The 17,764-nt window shown below is 45.5% G+C and overlaps 2 long non-coding RNA genes across 2 annotated transcripts; both read right to left on the bottom strand.

The window, feature by feature from the left end:
- Positions 1-11,632: 11,632 nt before the first annotated feature.
- Positions 11,633-14,674, bottom strand: LOC128791650 (uncharacterized). Its single transcript, XR_008432109.1, has 2 exons — positions 14,589-14,674; positions 11,633-12,123 (listed from the first exon to the last, which is right to left on the bottom strand). It is a non-coding gene; the product is annotated as an uncharacterized LOC128791650 (long non-coding RNA).
- A 312-nt stretch (positions 14,675-14,986) lies between these two features.
- Positions 14,987-16,884, bottom strand: LOC128791649 (uncharacterized). Its single transcript, XR_008432108.1, has 3 exons — positions 16,736-16,884; positions 16,287-16,370; positions 14,987-15,240 (listed from the first exon to the last, which is right to left on the bottom strand). It is a non-coding gene; the product is annotated as an uncharacterized LOC128791649 (long non-coding RNA).
- Positions 16,885-17,764: the final 880 nt, after the last annotated feature.

Genomic DNA, 17,764 nt, shown 5'->3' with positions numbered 1-17,764 from the left:
TCTTCACTGTCACATGGTGGCTTTTCCATTCTCCAGCCCCTGGGAGAGTGGTCAGGCTGGTGGTGCTGTGTCAGGTGTGCAGTGGGAAGGGACCTGGATTTGGACAGGCTGGGTCCTGGGGTTTATTTAGGAGCCTTAGGAGATCAGAGCTTTTACCTGACTCACATTCTCGCCCCTGGGAGCCACCCTCAGCCCACATCTTTATTCTCTCCTGCCTTTCCTGCCCTCAGGGCAGATCTCTGCTGGCTGGAAAGGCTGCACAGGGAATCCTGGTTGGTCATGCAGTCTCTCCATTTCCAGGGTTGAGCATCACCAGCCAAGGTCCCTGGACACCCCATGACATTTATCTGCATGGACTGCCCCCATTTCCAGGCTCTCCCTGCACTGCCAGCCTCTTTCCTCCAGCCAGCATGATTGCTCCCTTCTTTCCAGGCCTCAAAACCCTTCCCTGGGTTCCCCAGCCTAACCAGGCTGTGTGCAAAGCACATCCTTGGTTTGTGTTTCCACCTCACCTCTCTTTATTTATAGGAGGATTCAGGATGTGGTATTCCCATGCCCTTTGAACAGAGAGAGAGACTTAGCTTTCTCGGGATTTCTCCTGAGAGAAGCTGTGAGAAAAGCAGAGAAAAGAGAAAAGAGAATCAAAACAATTCTTATTCACTGTTTGTGCCCATGTGGAATGTGCTCTGGAGATTGTTTACCCAAGGTGATTGCTCGATCGGGTTCTGGTGATGGTGTTTTGGATTCACTGACCAATTGGATCCATGTGTGTATTGGGACTCTCAGCAGAGAGGCACCAGAGTTTGCTGGTTAGTTAGTTAGTGATAGTTCTTGTTAGGGTAACATAGTTATAGTATAATAAAATAATTAATTAGCCTTCTGAAATCATTGGAGTCAGAGTTCATTCTTCCCAGATGTTGGGGGTCACTTTTACAATATCAGAATGTGTCAATTTTGTCTAATCCAGCATTATGAAAATTTAGTGATAGAGATAATGAGTCAGAGGCTTCTGTGGAGAGTTTAAGAGTTCACTTTCACACCTTCATGCACAATTCTGTTTAACTATCGCAAGTACCTCAGGCTGCTGTGTCTCCAGTGTCCTGACAGCTGCAGGGATCTCATGGCACTGCTTTTATCCTTGTGCTCACTCTACAGAGCCCATTCCACAGCTGGCCATAGCTGATTAGCTGGGGATGATCCTGCTCACACCAATGGTTTTCCAGCCCTGCAACAAATTGTCCCTTTTAGAGTCACATGATTCCTTTGCATTAGCAGGTCAATTCCAGGCCGACTCCAGCCAGCTTAATGGAGCATGGGAACACTTGTCCAAGTGCTTGGCTGACAAAAGGGGAAGATGGATGGTGGTGGCAGGAGCCACTGTTGCTGCAAGAGAAGCTCAGTGTGTCCCTGCTCTCTCTCGCCCTGCTCTTCTCAGCTGGAGCAGCAGGAAGCTGTTCCTCAGTGCTGGAGCACTTGGGTGTGCTCTGGGCTGAGCATTAAGATCCATATGGCTTTTGGCTTTCGTCACTAAACCTGAGAGTTTTTGAGTAACTTCCTTCCCTTTTCAGCTCCAGGTTTGTGTATCTGCTGTGGTTACCAGCTGTTGAAGGTTCCAGGCACTGCATGGGCCAGGGCTGACACGGAGCAGTGCAGGTCAAGGCATGAGAATATTCTTCTTTTTCCATGCAAAGGGTGCTCAGGCCTTGGCAGGGGCTGCCCAGGGAGCTTTGGAGTGCCCATCCCTGCAGGTGTCCCAGGAAGGGCTGGAGGTGGCACTCAGTGCTCTGGGCTGGGGACAAGGTGGGCACTGGGCACAGCTGGGACTCCATGGCTGGGAGGGATTTGCCAGCCTCAATCATTCTGGGATTCTGTAATTAAACAGTAATGAGACTCTCCTTGGTGCTCTGGACTTCCAAAGGGAATTAGATTGGGAAGAGAGTTGAATGCAGCTGTGTGCAGGGTGGGCCTCAGGAGTGCCTTTGCCTCTTCTTCCCTCTAGGTTTAGTTCTTGGTGAAAGGAATCTTTTGGAAAGACAGGAGCCTCTGGAACTGAAACAAAGCTCATCTTTCACGTGGCACTTGTAGAAAATCTGGAAATCTGAGACTACCAAAAAAAGCTGCTGTAGGTGAGAACTCAGCAGTGGTAGAGGATCAGTCTCTCTGTGTTCCTTAAAGGTTGCTGTATACTAGAAAAAGTTAAACATGGATTCTTGGTTCTTATTCCAGCTATCCAGGAATTATTTTACTAAGGGGCAGGGCAGATTTTGCTTGTGGTCTCACAGTGAGCACATACCCAGCTAGGAATGACACACTTCCCATGGGAATCACACATGATGAGACTGTTTGCTGTGAGTTTTGCTGAAGAGTATAATTTTAGGCACATTTTACAGCAGTCAGGATAGTTGAAATCTAATGACTTTGTGGGAAATGTCAGAATTCAGCAATCAAACAGTCAAATTCCAAAAGTCTTTTGGCACCACTAAATTCTGATCATGCAGAAGGGACATCATCACCTGAAACGTTCAGTTTAAAGACACCGCCTCACTTTGCAGGCGTTGGTGTTGAAATACACACAGAAATACAGAAGGGTCATTATTTGTACCTTCTGTGCTGGCCAAGGGATGTCTGTGCACATCTGGAGCAAAACCAGATGGGCAAAGGGTGCAACATTGTCTTTTGGTGTTTTCCCACTGTCTCAGAGGGGAGGATGAGCTCCAGCTTCCATCAAACATCAATTAGTGATTCTCTGATTATTAAATGAGGAGCGACCAACAGAGAATGGAAGAGACCTTGAGGCTTTTCCACAGAATAAAAGAAAATTGATGAGGCTCAGTGACTGCAGGGTCTCCAGCAGACCCTTCAGAGAACAACTCCCAGCTAAGCAGACCTTAAAAGACAGGATCAAGTAGTCCTTTTATTTAAATGCTTTCACACAGTGTAGTATCACTTTTATTAGACTATTCCATAAAAAGTTCTATGCCATATAATCACAGTAAAATAAAATATGAGGGCTTGAAAGATTCTGCCAGATTGTGTTGGCTGGGACTTGTCTCTCACCAGATCATTGGTGTCCACCTGTGTCTCAACCCTCAGTTTTGTACATTAAAACAATAAAATCTTGAAATATGGCTTCATTTTGGAGAGAATATAATAATTTTGTGAGAATTACTCTAGTGAAAAATACGTTCTGCCATTAAAGATGGATGGTTTATAGAAAATAGGCCCTCCCCTGCAGTGATGTTTAGTCCAGGGGTATACTCCCAGAGTATTCACTGATATATTTACATAGGTGTTATGTTCTCCATGTTCAGAATCCCAGAGTGGAAGGATGGAAGAGACCACAGATATGCTCCCACCTCCCTGCTCCAGCAGGGCCATCCCGGAGCACAGGGCACAGGAATTGTGTCCCCACAACTCTGGAATAGCCCCAGGGAGGAGACCCCACAGGCTCTCTGCACAATCTGCTCAGGACAGAACTTCCTTCAGTTCTCTGCTGAGGTCACAAAGGAAGGTACAATGCCACAGCAAGGACGGGAATGAAATTTCTACTCTCCTTTTTCCAATCCTAAGATAAATCCATGTGCTGCTGCAGGGCAAGGGATGGCAGAGGAAGCATTTAGGATGTAACACTGGGGTCCAGTGGCTCTTTCTTACAGCCAGAAACACAAAAAAAATTGTGTGACTGCATTGTCTTGACTTACAGTTCCCCTCCCATCTGCTCCCTCTGGGGTTTTCCTCCAGAATTCCCCAAAGGAGAATCCATAAAAGCTCAGTCAGCAGTCTCTGCAGGCCACATGCTGAGGCTTTCACCACAGCCACAAGCCAGCCTTCCTGTGGGACCAAGATCACTTGCAGGAGATTTCCAGGCCTGGAAGGTGGGGAAAAGGTTCTGCAGATATGCCTGAACAAACTCAGTCACTTAAATCACCGTGCATTTAACATAATTGCTCCTGAAGGCTGTGAAAACCTGGAATTATTTCACATCAAGTTGCCTCATTATGGAGGTTATTGGTAGTGTCACATTTAATTTGCTGGAAATGAAGTGCTGTGAGAAGAGATGCAATTTTCACAGTCATGGAATCTTGTTTTGCAGCATGGATATATAAACACACTTTTAAAACTGGGGTGCATTTATTGGTTAATAAAATGCTCTCAGAAATTTCCGGATCCAGTGGAAACATCTTGTAGGAACTCACCAGTGGTTTTCAATTGAGAGGCCCCACGAGTGCATGCTTTTAAATCTAACTAAAGGGATTTTCCATATCTTACCTAAAAATATATAAGTGAAAATAGAAAGTGGAGCCCTATGGTTCCTTGGTGATCTGAAAGCTGCTTGTGACACCCTGGATGTGTGAGCAGAGTACAAACACAAAGCTGTAAAGACACCTCCAAATGGGAAATCATTGAAGGATGGGCCATGAACTGGTTGGAAACCTCTTCCTTCACACCTTTGACGTTGTAATAGTTAAATATATTCAGTGTTTTTGCTGGCTGTAAAATATCTGCTGTGCAAGGAGGTTTGTCCTTCGCAGAGACCCCACCTGACCTCCATCTGCCTCAAGTTCAGCAGCTCAGTGGGAAAATTTAGGTTGGATATTTGGAAGAAATTCTTCCCTTTGAGGATGGGGAGGCCCTGGCACAGGGTGCCCAGAGCAGCTGTGGCTGCTCCTGGATCCCTGCAAGTGTTCCAGGCCAGGCTGGATGGGGCTTGGAGGAGCTGGGACAGTGGAAGGTGTCCCTGTCCATGGCAGGGGTGGAATGAGTTGAGCTCTGAGGTCCCTTCCAACCCCAACCATTCTGTGCAAGATTTTACAGCTGGGACAGGCACAGTTGTGTGGCAGGTGATGAAGTATCCACAGGAAGGTTGCTGAGGGTTCACATGCACCATAATTCCACCCTATCTTTCCCATGCGGATGCTTGCCCTGCGAGATACCGACAATTTTATGGCATTTCTTGCAACCCCTGGGAGTGAGTTATGGGTTCATTTCTGCAGGGGAGAATGAACAACATTAATGGGACTTTGGAGAGCAGTTTGAGTTGCAGAATGATGTATCCTTATCTTTTGAAGTTCTCCTGTACCAATCTTTGGAGCAGATATGAAATCATTCAAATGGTGCTTTATGATCTCCTTTTAGGAAAACAAATGTCTGTAAACATCGCTCGCTTTTGATGCCCTGAGAAGTAGCTCCTACCTTTATATACTGATTACAGTCACTGTACTTCTAGATCCTGCTGTCTTCCCCTTTTATCTTCTTATTTTAACCCAGCTCTTGTACATTATTTTGGTTCAGATTTGGTAAAAGCTTTTGCATTCAGGGGAAGTTGGGTGTGGAAAAATATGTCCCGAAAGAAACCCAGGAATCTTGTGAGTAGGTAGGTGCAGATACGACTTATTTCCACTTGTAGGCCACTGATGAGAATTAAATTGAGGTCAGCCCTGAGCACAAAGGTTTATTTGAGAGTGTTGGTGTTGAGAAGAGGTACAATTAATATGTGACCTCGGGGTGCTGCAGCCAAGCACATCCTATTGTTCAGCAGTGAAAGCTGCTCCCCTGCTCCAGAGGAAGAGAAAAACAGCTTCAGAGGATTCTGCCAGTGGTGCCACCAGGGTGGTGGGACACTGCTGGGGTCTGGCATCCATAACATGATGCACCTTAAACTTGTTTATTTTCTCCTTTAGGTCCCAGTTTCTGGAATCTTTTCCCTGGGACCTGTAAATTTAGCCCTAAGTGGTTCCCTGTCTCATTGCCACCTCAGTGGGGTCATTCCTAGAGAAGAGGGAGAGGGAGAGGGAGAGGGAGAGGGAGAGGGAGAGGGAGAGGGAGAGGGAGAGGGAGAGGGAGAGGGAGAGGAGAAAATAGGCCCTCCCCTGCAGTGATGTTTAGTCCAGGGGTATTTCTAGCCAGGAGCTGGATCCCATGTTAGACCCATGGTGCTCTCACAGTGCAGGTGCTCTTTGCCCACCTGTGCACCTCTGTCACTGCAGGTACAGTGGGTCTGGGTAGATGAGGCCTGAGCAATGATGGAATTTCTCTTCACATCTTTTCCTGATTCCTCCTGTGGCTCTCTCTGCCTTTCCCCACACCTCACAGTAGGTGTTTGTTCATGGTCATCTGGGATAGACTCATTTACCCAGACTTTCTTCACATGAAACATGGATCACCACAATAAACACCGAAATTCATTCATTCTAAACCAAATCCTTACACTTAGGGCCTCTTTCACACCCTTTTTTTAGTCATGGATTCTTTTGTAGGTGTGCTATTCTCATGGATTTTAAAAGAGGAAGTGCAAAACACTGCATGGGAGCACCTGGCAGGTTTCTGGGTTCCATCATGTGTTTGCCAACTGTGGGTCACTTTTCAGCAGAAATTAAAACATGCTCTTTTTTTCTTCATATAGAAATTGTTTAGTGCAAATCACGTTATTACTGTTATTAACAGTGCAGTGTTAACCTTTGTGGATGGGTCAAGCTTCTTCCCACACAAACTGTGTTAAATCCATTGAGGAATGACTTGGAATGCCACAGGGTATGCACCCAAATGTTATATTCTCCAAATCCTGGTATTTAATAATCAGTTGGTGTTCCTTGCCTCCCACATGTTGCTTGGAAAATGTTCTCATTAATTCAATCTGAAGCAAATCCACTGTTTTGAGCTATTGACGCTTTAAAAATCAGGCTGGATTTGGGATAGTAGAAGGCTGGTAGGTGTCATCAGGCTCACACTGCTGTAGTAGAATCTGGGGGTCTTTTCCCCCCAAAATTCATAGTACTTCTCTGTTAGACCTTTGTAAAAAAAACCATCTTGCCAGCTGGGATAATTTGCATGGCAGTTTTTCCCATTTCACTGCTCCTGCTGTTTATGAAGGGATGTAATTTCAGTTGCAATTTGACACAGGCTCGTTTTTCTGTCACTGTGAAGATTTTGGCGAGGGGAGGTTTGCTCTCCATCTCCACTTGATGAACAATACAATTTTCAGATGCTGTGTGGACCCTGCATTTCAACTGGGCTCATCATTGGATGAAATATGGAAAATGTTGAGTGCTGTGTCATCACATAATTCAAACCCTGCCAAGGCCAGGAGGTGAGGGGTGGGATTGCTGGGTTTGAAAAACAAACCCTGAATTCTGCACAATCTTTGCAAGGTTCTAAAGTAGCTTTAGGAAAAGACTGAGGAAATGCAGGCCTGTCTTAAAGAGGGAACCTGGAGAATTTGGAGAACAGAGATAGAGAAGCCCTTGGTGTGGGGTGCATGGAGAAGTTGGAATGCCACAAGTTGGAATGGTCTCAGGAGGGATTCACGTGCAGAGTTTGCAAGGGTGAGTTGTTGTCCTGATTCCTTCCTGCTGTGTTTGGATGGCAGAGCATGGAAAACTGAAAGCCTTGACTTGAGGTTAGCATGACCCAGCAGCAGCCACAGCATCAGTGCCTTAGCAATGGAATTCTCATCCTAAATCCCACAGCGCTGCACCAGCTCCTGGGAGCAAAACCAGCTCAGTCCCAGCCAAAGCCAGGGCTTCTGGGAGAGCAGAAATTTGCTTTGATTTCTTCAGAGGGGTGGAACAGGATCAGCCATGGAGGAGACACCAGGAAAATTCATGGGCCCATGTTGGATTGGGATACTTGGATGTGTCCATCATCAAAGGAATGCAGAAGCTGAGAGGGAACAGTTGAATAACATCATTTTTGGCCAGGAAAGACCCTTGTAACAGTCACATTTTTAGGAGCCTCCCCATTTTTCTTCACTGATTGCCACACCATTCCCTGTGGGCAGCTGGGATTTGTGCCCCTAGCACTTGGCATTCTGATGGCGTCAGTGGTCTATCACTTGTTTGGTTTTTCTCCTTGTTGTATAAGGATTGTATTGGTATCATTTCACGGGCTCTAGAGAACGTTATTGTTATGCAGAGAAGAAAATACCTAAGTTTTATTCAAGGGTTTTTCCGCTCATTTGAGGTTTGTGTTAAACAAACAAACAAACAAAAAAAAAGTGGGTTTGGATTTTTTGAGTGTGATTTTCTTAGTGCAGCCTCTTCCAATTAAGAACTTTTTGATAAGAAAAAGATTAATGGAAGAGTTCTCATGATATGAGAATGAAATTAGTTGTTTGTTTTAGGCTTGTATTTATTCTCACCAATAGTTTCAGAATTGTAACTGGTTTGTAAGCTTTAATAATCATAATATGCCATCACACCTTGGAGCATTCCATGGATAAATCCATCTCTGCTTCTGGCTTGGAATATCAGCACATTTAACATGCTTGTGTTTCCCATGGTTTAATTAAGACTTTTAATTGCCAGCATTTCAAATTGCCCATTCTGGCAGCCTGTGGATGGATGGAATGGGGATCAAATCGTTGTCTTGGGAGAACACTGGAATTTACAGTGAAATTTGTGCAGCCACGCACGGCTCAGGTGGTTTTTGGGCATTTGAAAGCCAGTGTGTGTGCCTTCCTTCTCCATCAGTTACAGGCTTTTTGTAAGATTGCTTTCTCTGGCACATGGGCAATGAGAATTCTCTGTCCCTGACAAATAAAATGAGTATTTTTCCCTTAGAATTAGTGAGGAGAGGCAGCCGGAATGACTCCCTGTCTATAATGCATTCATTCGGAGCAGAACAAATGGTGTGAGATCCCCGCTGTCTGCTCGGGTTCCAATTTCACTACATGATGACTTAAAAGGGGAAAAAAAATAATCATGGAATGTTATTTTGCTCTGTTTGAGATGTGGAAGGAATTTTAAGTTCTTTTCTGTCGAGACCACTTTGGCTTAGTAAATACATAGCTGAATATTCAGCTTCAAGCAGAGACAAAAATAATATATTTTGTCATATAATATAAAATAATAACATTACCACATAATTCTATGATATAACATAGCAAATAACAATTCAGCTAGGAGGCTGCAGGGGCTAAGGGTGAAACTGAAATCCTGGAGAGCATTTCAAAACCATCAAGAAAAGATGTCCCTTATTGAAGGAAACAAATATATTTAACTGTGGTCTTGGGAATGGAAACACCAAAATCATCCAGAATTTAAAGTAATTTTGATTATTTTAATTTAAATGCTTATGACACTCAAATGTCCACAGAAATTAATGCTATTACAAAACCTCAGTAGCTTTAAAATTTATTCCTTGCCAGGAGCAAAGGCTTAGAGTCACCTGTGATTTGGTAAAAGAGACACTTGAGAGGAAAACTGTCCTTTTTTTTTTTTTCCTGCTTTTCTACTTATTGTGGCTTTAGTCAAAGGCATGTTTTTTACATTATAGTCAAAAGTCTTTAAATCATCACCCCTCAGCCTGCTGAAAGAGGTGGGGTTGTTCATTGGCCAATGCTGTCAAAAGCATTTAACAAAAAAAAAAAAAAAAAAAAAAAAAAAAAAAAAGGTAAGACTGGGCATTTAAATTCTGGATTTTTTAACAATTTCCTGTGAGGCTGAACCAGAGCTTCTGGATATTGGGGTTTTCTTCTTTTTTTTTCCTTACGGCTGAGGCAGGTGGAGGATGTGGAGCTAACAAAGGGGTGAATTTTAATGTTCTCCTGCTTTTTGTCCTGCAGAGACTGTTCCAAGGCTTTACCAATGGGAAATTCCACAGTTATGTTACCAATATCTAATTCCTTTTTTTCTGGGAAGACTCTGTGATTCACCTGATGAAATATTTTTCTCTGTATTTGATTTCACTGCTTGTTTTGTTCAGTATGAGGGAAAAGGTCTGCACGAGGGTCATGGAACTCCATTGTTTAATTTAGGGAGGGATGGGATCAGAGGGTCTGGTTTTCAGAGGAGAAATATGAAAAAAATTCTGTGTATTATATGCTGGATATAAAATACTGGCTGTAAACTTGTAGCTATATTTTACACATAGTATTTAACTTTTAAGTAGTAAGAGCCTGATGTTTGCCAGCAATAAAGGATTCATTGGAAAGTAATAGGGTACCAACAGCTGCATCATAAAACAGTTTCCCCCAGTGTGGAATGAGAAGAAATTACACTTCTCATGGATGGCAGAGAAATCCTGCTGCACACTAATGGGATCAGTTAAAGGGGGACGCATGAAAGGAATCAAATTAGGATGGGAACATGCTTTGCTGAACATCTAATTGCTACATTAAAAAACCCCAAAAAACAACCAACAAAAAAAAACCCCACAACTTCATTTATTCTGAGCATCTACTGACTCCAGAGCCAAGAAGGGGAAACTGCAGCCTTGGAATTCCTCCTCTGAGCTGGATCTGCCTTGGTTTGTCAGGGAATCATAAACTGGTTTGGGTTGGAAGGAACCTTAAATCCCATCCCATTCCACCCCTGCCGTGGGCAGGGACACCTTCCACTGTTCCAGGTGCTTCAAGCCCCAAAGTCCAACCTGGCCTTGGGCACTGCCAGGGATCCAGGGGTAGCCACAGCTGCTCTGGGCACCCTGTGCCAGGACCTACCCACCTTCCCAGGGAGGAATTCCTTCCCAATATCCCATCCATCCCTGCCCTCTGACTTCCCTGTGTCCTGGCACTCCAGGCCCTTGTAAAGAGTCTCTCTCCATCTATCTTGTTGGTCCCTCACATACTGGAAGGTCAAAATGAGGTCACCCTGAAGTTTCTCCTCTCCAGGCTTATGAACGCAAATTTTCCCAGCCTTTTCTCAAGTGCTCCACCTTTGATAGGCTTTATTCTTGAATTTCAAGAAAAAATTATAATTTTCTCATATAATTTTCTTGTTGAAATTGTTTTTGTTCATCCCTTTGTCCACTGGGACTTGCCATTTCCTTTCCTGGATGGCTTCCTGCATTTATTACTTAATCATAAAATAAATGGAATTTTATTTAGAAAGTTTCAGGCATATTAACAATGAAGGGAATCACAAATCCTGTAATGGAGTTCCCATCCCTAGAGGCATCCAAGGAAGGGCTGGAGGTGGCACTCAGTGCTCTGCGCTGGGGACAAGGTGGGCACTGGGCACAGCTGGGACTCCATGGGCTGGGAGGGATTTTCCAGCCTCAGTGATCCTATAATTCTGTAATGAATGGGCAGAAAGACTGGGAAAATCTATCTAAGGCCTTCTTGTGGACCTTTTTTGTCATATGCCATAGACTCAGGCAGGTTTCTTTTCCTAGAGAAGATCTCTTCCTTCTCTTCAAGCACCTCTACAAACAAATTTGTATTTTGAGGATGTAGTTGGGAGTAGTAAGAAGTTCAAAACTGCCTCATTACATAGTTCCCACCAGACTCAATGGGAAAAGTTGTTTCTTCACCTGATTAACAAGGAAAAAATATTAATTTTTAGCATTCTCCTAAGGGAAGATCTGAGAATTCAACACTCAGATTGGATACCCAGCAAAATGGTGACATTCCTGAGATTCATCCAGGTATTAGGGATCATTCTGGGATTCTGAATCCTCAAGAAAAGTAATCCCTGGAGTGGTGCAGAAGCATTGGGATCTGGTTGGGTGCCTCTGGCTTGGGGATAGGTGCACACCAGACCTCTGATGCCAAGTGCTTTGTGTTGCTTCCCTGCTTGCCAGGCAAATGTGGCAAATGGAAAAGGAGCAAAAAAAACCAGCCTGGAAACAAACCCATTTCCTTTTTACAATTTGCTCTGTAGAGCACAAGCAAAGAAGCAGAAAACCACAGTAATTAGAATCCTTGTCTTGTAATGGATATTACAATTATGAACGGATAATTCCCCCGATTTTTCTCTTCCCCACTAGCCTGGAATTCTGTGTGAGCAGACCCAAGTGCTTTGTGTTTCTGTGGATCCCCTCCTGATTCAGTGTTTGAGCGGGGCTCTCTGTTCAGAACTGAGGACAGCACACCCTGTGCCACGGGGGACCTCTGGGAGGGGTGGGGATGGAGAGCTGGGCGGAAAAAACTGGGTCTTCTGTTGGTGGGGATGCAGGAGCTCCACATCCTGCAGCACGTCCATCTTCCTGCTGCCAGCACCTCCAGGCACACTCCTGCAGTGGTTCCTCCTTTCTGTGCTGTCCTCTGGGTGACACTGTGCTGTCTGTCTGATTTTCAGACTCTCTTTAGATGTGGCAAGATGCTCGTTCAGCCATCAGCAGAGCCGTGAGTGGTTTTTAGTTCATCTGGGCTGGCAAGAGACTGTTCTTTGGTCTCTGAAACCCCTGGAAAGGACAGCAAAAGGAGATTGAGAGGTGAACGTGTCTGGAGAAGATTTTGTTCAGCAGGACAGGATTTTTATGCAGGCACTTGATCTTTTCCTGCCTTCTTCCCAAGATTTTTTGTGGGTGGGAGTTTTGCCTGCTGTGTATGTAAGAATTGCTGCGTTTGTTCCTTTAGGATGGCTGGATTTGTGCAATTTATGGGCAGATGGGACTGCTGGGAGGCTGACTTTGCTTTTGTTTAACCAAGTGAACCCTGTATTTTTTTGCCAGCTGATATGTAGAAACACAGAACCTTTAAGGTTGGAAAAGTCCTCTAAGGTCATAAAACCCCAATATAAAACCCAGCATCACCCCTAAACCATGTCCCCAAGTGCCACATCCACATGGCTTTTGAACACTTCCAGGGATGGAAACGCTATCACTGCTTCCCTGGGCAGCCCCTGCCAAGGCCTGAGCACCCTTTCCATGGAGAAATTCCTGCTCTGTCCAAGCTGAGCCTCCCCTGGCACAGTTTGAGGCCATTTCCCCTTGGCCTGTCCCTGTTCCCTGGCAGCAGAGCCCGACCCCCCCTGGCTGTCCCCTCCTGGCAGGAGCTGTGCAGAGCCACAAGGTCCCCCCTGAGCCTCCTTTTCTCCAGGCTGAGCCCCTTTCCAGCTCCCTTAGCCGCTCCTGAGGCTCCTGGACATGTCTACATGAAGATAATTGTACAGATATGACATCACACAACAGTAGTTCAGCTCTTTCTTTCTAATTCTCTACTTTGCATTTCTGCATTGCAGCACAAGTGTAGGCACAGAGTTTGTGGTAATTGGGAGTGGGGCTGGGGCTGAGCCTCATCCCTAATTGGCCACAGCTGTGCAGGACAGGTGAGTGACACTGAAGGTGATGAGCCATGGAGTGCCCAGGTGCACTGACCAATCCCAAAGGGAACAGAGGGCTCACAGGTGCAGTGCATTAATGTGAGGGCATAAAAGGCTGGGCTGAAGACCAGGAAGGGCAGATGCTTGCAGCCTTCTGCAGTGATGTGTTGTTGTTCTGTGTGAGCAGATACCTGGAACCTTCTGACCTGGTAAGGTGTTATTCTGTTTGGGCTGAAGCTTTCTGAGATTATTTGGTGTTACTCTGTGTATCGTGGCTGTCTCACCTGTTGCATGTGCTGTGACACGCATTCTTTAATTATGGAACACGGGTAGGGAATATCCTTCCCTCCTGACATGCAGATGTCAATCCACAAGCAAGTGGACTGATGGAAGAGCAGTTTGGGTTGCCTTTACTTTTAGCGACTTATTTAGTACCACTCTCATTAATTATGCAGTGTTGCAACCTTTAAGTCTTCAGTTCTCCTTGTCTTTAAATTATGTTAAAACCCTTGATGTGGCATTTGGCCGCAGAAATGTGTCCCTGAAATCCATATCCCACTGGTGGGCTCAGGACCTCCCTACTCCCTCTGGATTTGCTGCCTCTGTGAAGATCAGTGCCTCAAAGTTGCCAGCAGCTCTGGATGAGCAATGCTCTGGCTTCTGCTTTGTGCCCCTGGGCTTTGAAGGTGTCCCCAGCCCTAGGAGGGGTCACAGAGCCCCACATAAACCCTTTTCTCCTAAAGAGCTCTGCTTTGTGTGATCTCTGTTCAAACACAGACTCCTGGCCTTTCACTAGCAGGATATTCACTCTCCTGGGATAAAGTGGAGATTTGTCTGAGCCAGGAGAGGATGGGCCACATGACAGTGAGGGATGAAATGGTTGTGTTGATGCCAAGGGTATTCCTAGTGGACAGCACCAGAATCAATTGATCCTGAAGAGCAAAAAGAATGATTCTTTGTTTTATTTTCAGGGCTAAGATTTAAATCCTTACAGCTCTGTTCCTTCCAATAAAATACAGTAGAAAAAGCATTAATGAGCAGTGTGACACGAAGCGATTGTGAACCCATAAATGCCATCAGATTCCAGTTTATCACTGAATTAAGAACCAGATCTGGTGATGTTAAATACCATTTAGGGATTGGTTAGCCCCCTCCAAGGGCCTGAGGGGCATTAGGAGAAAGAAATTTGATGCTGGATGTGCTGTTCTTTTGTTAGTGATGTGAAATATAAGCGATTAAGCAGAGAAAAGACTTTGTCTCAGCAGGAGGTGCTCCCAAAGGGTGGGATAACAGATAATCCACTCATGCTACAACAGCAATCAAAGCAAAGTCAGGAAAATCTGCAAAAAACCTGCCTGAAAGGCTCTCCTGGTGCTACAGAGGCACTTTCAAAGCTGATAGAACAAGATCAATTCCCTCTTTATCTAAACACTGCCTGTTGGATGTTGGGGCTCCTCTGATGCTGCCAGGAGCTCTGTCCCAGGTGGAAATCTCTGAGATGTCACCTTCTTTAATAGCGGTGTTTAAACCCAAATGGTTTCATAAAACCCCTCTTTGAATGGGGTTGGTGTGTTTGAGGAATATAAAGGTTTTTTAAATTCTTACTTTATTTTTTGCCAGTAGCAGAATTATTTTATTTTTAGCCAGATGGCAGCTCTGATGGATGCTTTGCAGGCACGAGTATTTGCTGACCTGCTGGAAATGGGGAGGAGAGGGGAAAATACAAGTGAATTTTGCTTAGAAGTTGCAAAAGAGGGTGCTAGTCTGAACTGCCTTTTAGTGACTGTCATCAGGCAATCAGCAAAATCAGCAAAAATGTCTATGAGGGGTTTGATTTTTAGCCTTTCCCCTGGGTCTCCCTGAGAGAGCCCTTGCCTGGGGCTGCAGCTTCATGGAAGCTGCTACTCGCTGGAGCCTGGCACTGCTGGACATGAGGGTGTGAGGGAGCTTTAGGACTTTTTGGATAACTAACTAATGTGATTAGTTAGATCAGCAGAAGCTACTTTATTGTTTACATTACGCTCTATTTGTGCATTCTAACACCACTGCACACACGCTCAGCATTTCTTGATTGGTGCCTCTATCTTGTCCACGCCTCCTGCACGTGATTTTCAGGATATGGGATTGGTTACAGTCCAGGTGCTTCACCACCCTCCTTTAACTAGTTCGTTTGGTCTTGGTATTTAGTATCTCAGCCTCTTCTTTCTTAATTTAGCACAATTTATGCCTTAGTCACCTTGATGAATTCCAGAGGGCTCTGATAAGAATAAATAAAGGGGTTTTGACTGGAGCACACTGTGGTCCAAGCTGTGCAAATACATTTGCTATAAGGGTGGGGCAGGATTTCCCACTGGATCCCTTCCCTTTGGCTAGGGAAAGAAGCTCCAGGCGAGGGGCTGTGGCAGCAGGGATGGCTTTGGAGCTGGCAGAGCCATTTCCATGCTCACAGGGGCGTTTCCCAGCCTCTTCCCCCTTTTTCTTTGGTGTAAGGATGCCTTAAGGCTGTTTGGATCTGGTTTTCTGGGATTTCTCCTTGCAACGAAGCCCTGCTTTCTCAGCCTTGCCGGAGCCTCCTGTCATGTGCATCGGAGTGTGTGGGTGGCTGTGCTCCGGTGATAGCTCCAAGTACTTCAGCACAACGACGCAATTTCAGAAGGGAAAGATTAGGGAAAGATTTTCTCTTGCCTTTCAGTCGTGAGGGCTCCTCCTGACAGCCAGGAGCCCTTGCAGACATTACCCTGTTATCTTCCTTGAGCTGTGACTTTTATTTTTCCGGTGATATGCAGCTGTGACATGATGAAATGCAGAACCATCATGTCTTTTACAGAGACAGATCTTTGATGCTCAAAACACTCGCAAGCTCATTTTTAAGATTTGCCTTCACCAGTGAATTGTCACAGCAAAAAAAAAAAAAAAAAAAAAAAAAAAAAAAAAAAAAAAGACTAATTTTGTACTAACTAAGGGACAGGAGAGGTACAGTTCTATGGGAGTGCAGCTGTACATCCCAAATTTAAATAGCTGATGGTGATGATGGCAAGTCCTAAAATGTTCCTAAATGATTGCCAGGCTGGAGATGAGTGATCCAGCACTGGGTGGCCACAGGTTATTCTTTGGAAACCACCTACTGTGTGGTGCCTTCCTCCCCAGCATCTGCTGTGCTCTTCATATGGTATGGATGTCTCCTCACTCCCTTCTTGGATTGCCTTGCTTCTCTTTTCCTAGCTCAGCCTTTAAAGCCCTACCACCTCCCTGGGGTCTTTGTTTAGGACTTTTGAGGCAATGCTGAGAAAGGTGTGGGCTCACCTTGCACCCAGTTCACTGAGCTGTGTGATTTGGGCACAGCACAGGATGGGGAGTCCTGGGAGGCTCATCAAATCAAAGCTTTACCTGCAGAATAGAAAGGGAATATTTGAAGAGGAACAGAAGAAAAAAATCTCTTAATGCCCAGGCTATTATTTGCAACTTTTAAATGCTACATAACCACCAGGAAAGCACTGAAATATTTCATAACTACCAAGTGAGGACAACCATGCAAACATAGAATCTTTGGATCCCAGACTGGTTTGGGTTGTGAGGGACCTTAAAGCTCATCCCGTTCCATGGGCAGGGACATCTTCTACTAGACCAGGTTGCTCCAAGCCTCATCCATCCTGGCCTTGGGCACTTCCAGGGATGTGGAGGTGTTCTAATGTTGTTCTGTACAATGAATATGGATGGGAGGGCAGCAGTGCTGAGTCTTGGCTGAGCATTACCTGCTGCAGAAATAAAGTTCCCTGGGAGAGGAAAGATGTGCCTTGCTATTTAATCATTAGTTAAAATATCACACCAGTTTGTGGACAGTGAACTTTGAGAATGAGCAATTACAGGGTTTGCTTTGATGCTGAGGGTTTTTAATAGTGGGTCTGTGCTTGAACCCCTGGAAGGTGTCTGTGAGGTCACAGCTGAGCTCTCAAATCCACGTGTTTGTGTGTCCCCTGGGCACATGAAGCTGCTTGGTGGAGCTTTATTTGAAGAGCATGTTTTTCTCATCGGGGTGTGTTTACCTGAGTCATGTGGGGAGCTTTTTTCCACACCACTGAGTGTCACCGGGGAGGTCTCTGGGATTCCATTCTGCTGCCTTTGCTGTTCTGCAGCATTAGGCATTCCCACTCCTCCTCCCCTGCTTCAAAGGCAGTGGAACCCAGCCCAGAGCCCAGCTGTGCTCCTTCCTCTCAATGAGCAGCCACAAAGCACCTTAGATGGCACCTTCCTGTTCCCTACTAGAGGCATTTTACCCCTGGCATGTGGGACATGGTCTTCATGGAAAACCACTAGCCAGGAAATTAAAGGTTGTTTTTAAGGCCATGGATGGAGATTTGTTCAAAAAAGGCCCACATGAAGCTTAGATTTTCTTTCCTCCAGGAAAACCACAGTGCACTGTGGTGCCAATTTCATATAATTACATGCCTTGGTGTCATTTGGTAGCCTTGGTGTCCTTCTTCCCCGCTCACAGAATTATTTAGGCTGGCAAATCCCTCCCAGCCCATGGAGTGCCAGCTGTGCCCAGTGCCCACCTTGTCCCCAGCCCAGAGCACTGAGTGCCACCTCCAGCCCTTCCTGGGACACCTCCAGGGATGGGCACTCCAAAGCTCCCTGGGCAGCCCCTGCCAAGGCCTGAGCACCCTTTGCATGCAGAAATTCCTGCTGCTGTCCAAGCTGAGCCTCCCCTGGCACAGCTTGAGGCCGTTTCCCCTTGGCCTGTCCCTGTTCCCTGGCAGCAGAGCCCGACCCCCCCTGGCTGT

Source organism: Vidua chalybeata, chromosome 8 (assembly GCF_026979565.1).
Source record: "Vidua chalybeata isolate OUT-0048 chromosome 8, bVidCha1 merged haplotype, whole genome shotgun sequence".
NCBI classification, from domain to species: domain Eukaryota; kingdom Metazoa; phylum Chordata; class Aves; order Passeriformes; family Viduidae; genus Vidua; species Vidua chalybeata.
The sequence above is the reverse complement of the archived record's forward strand: the minus strand, read 5'-3'. Positions and strand labels throughout refer to the sequence as shown.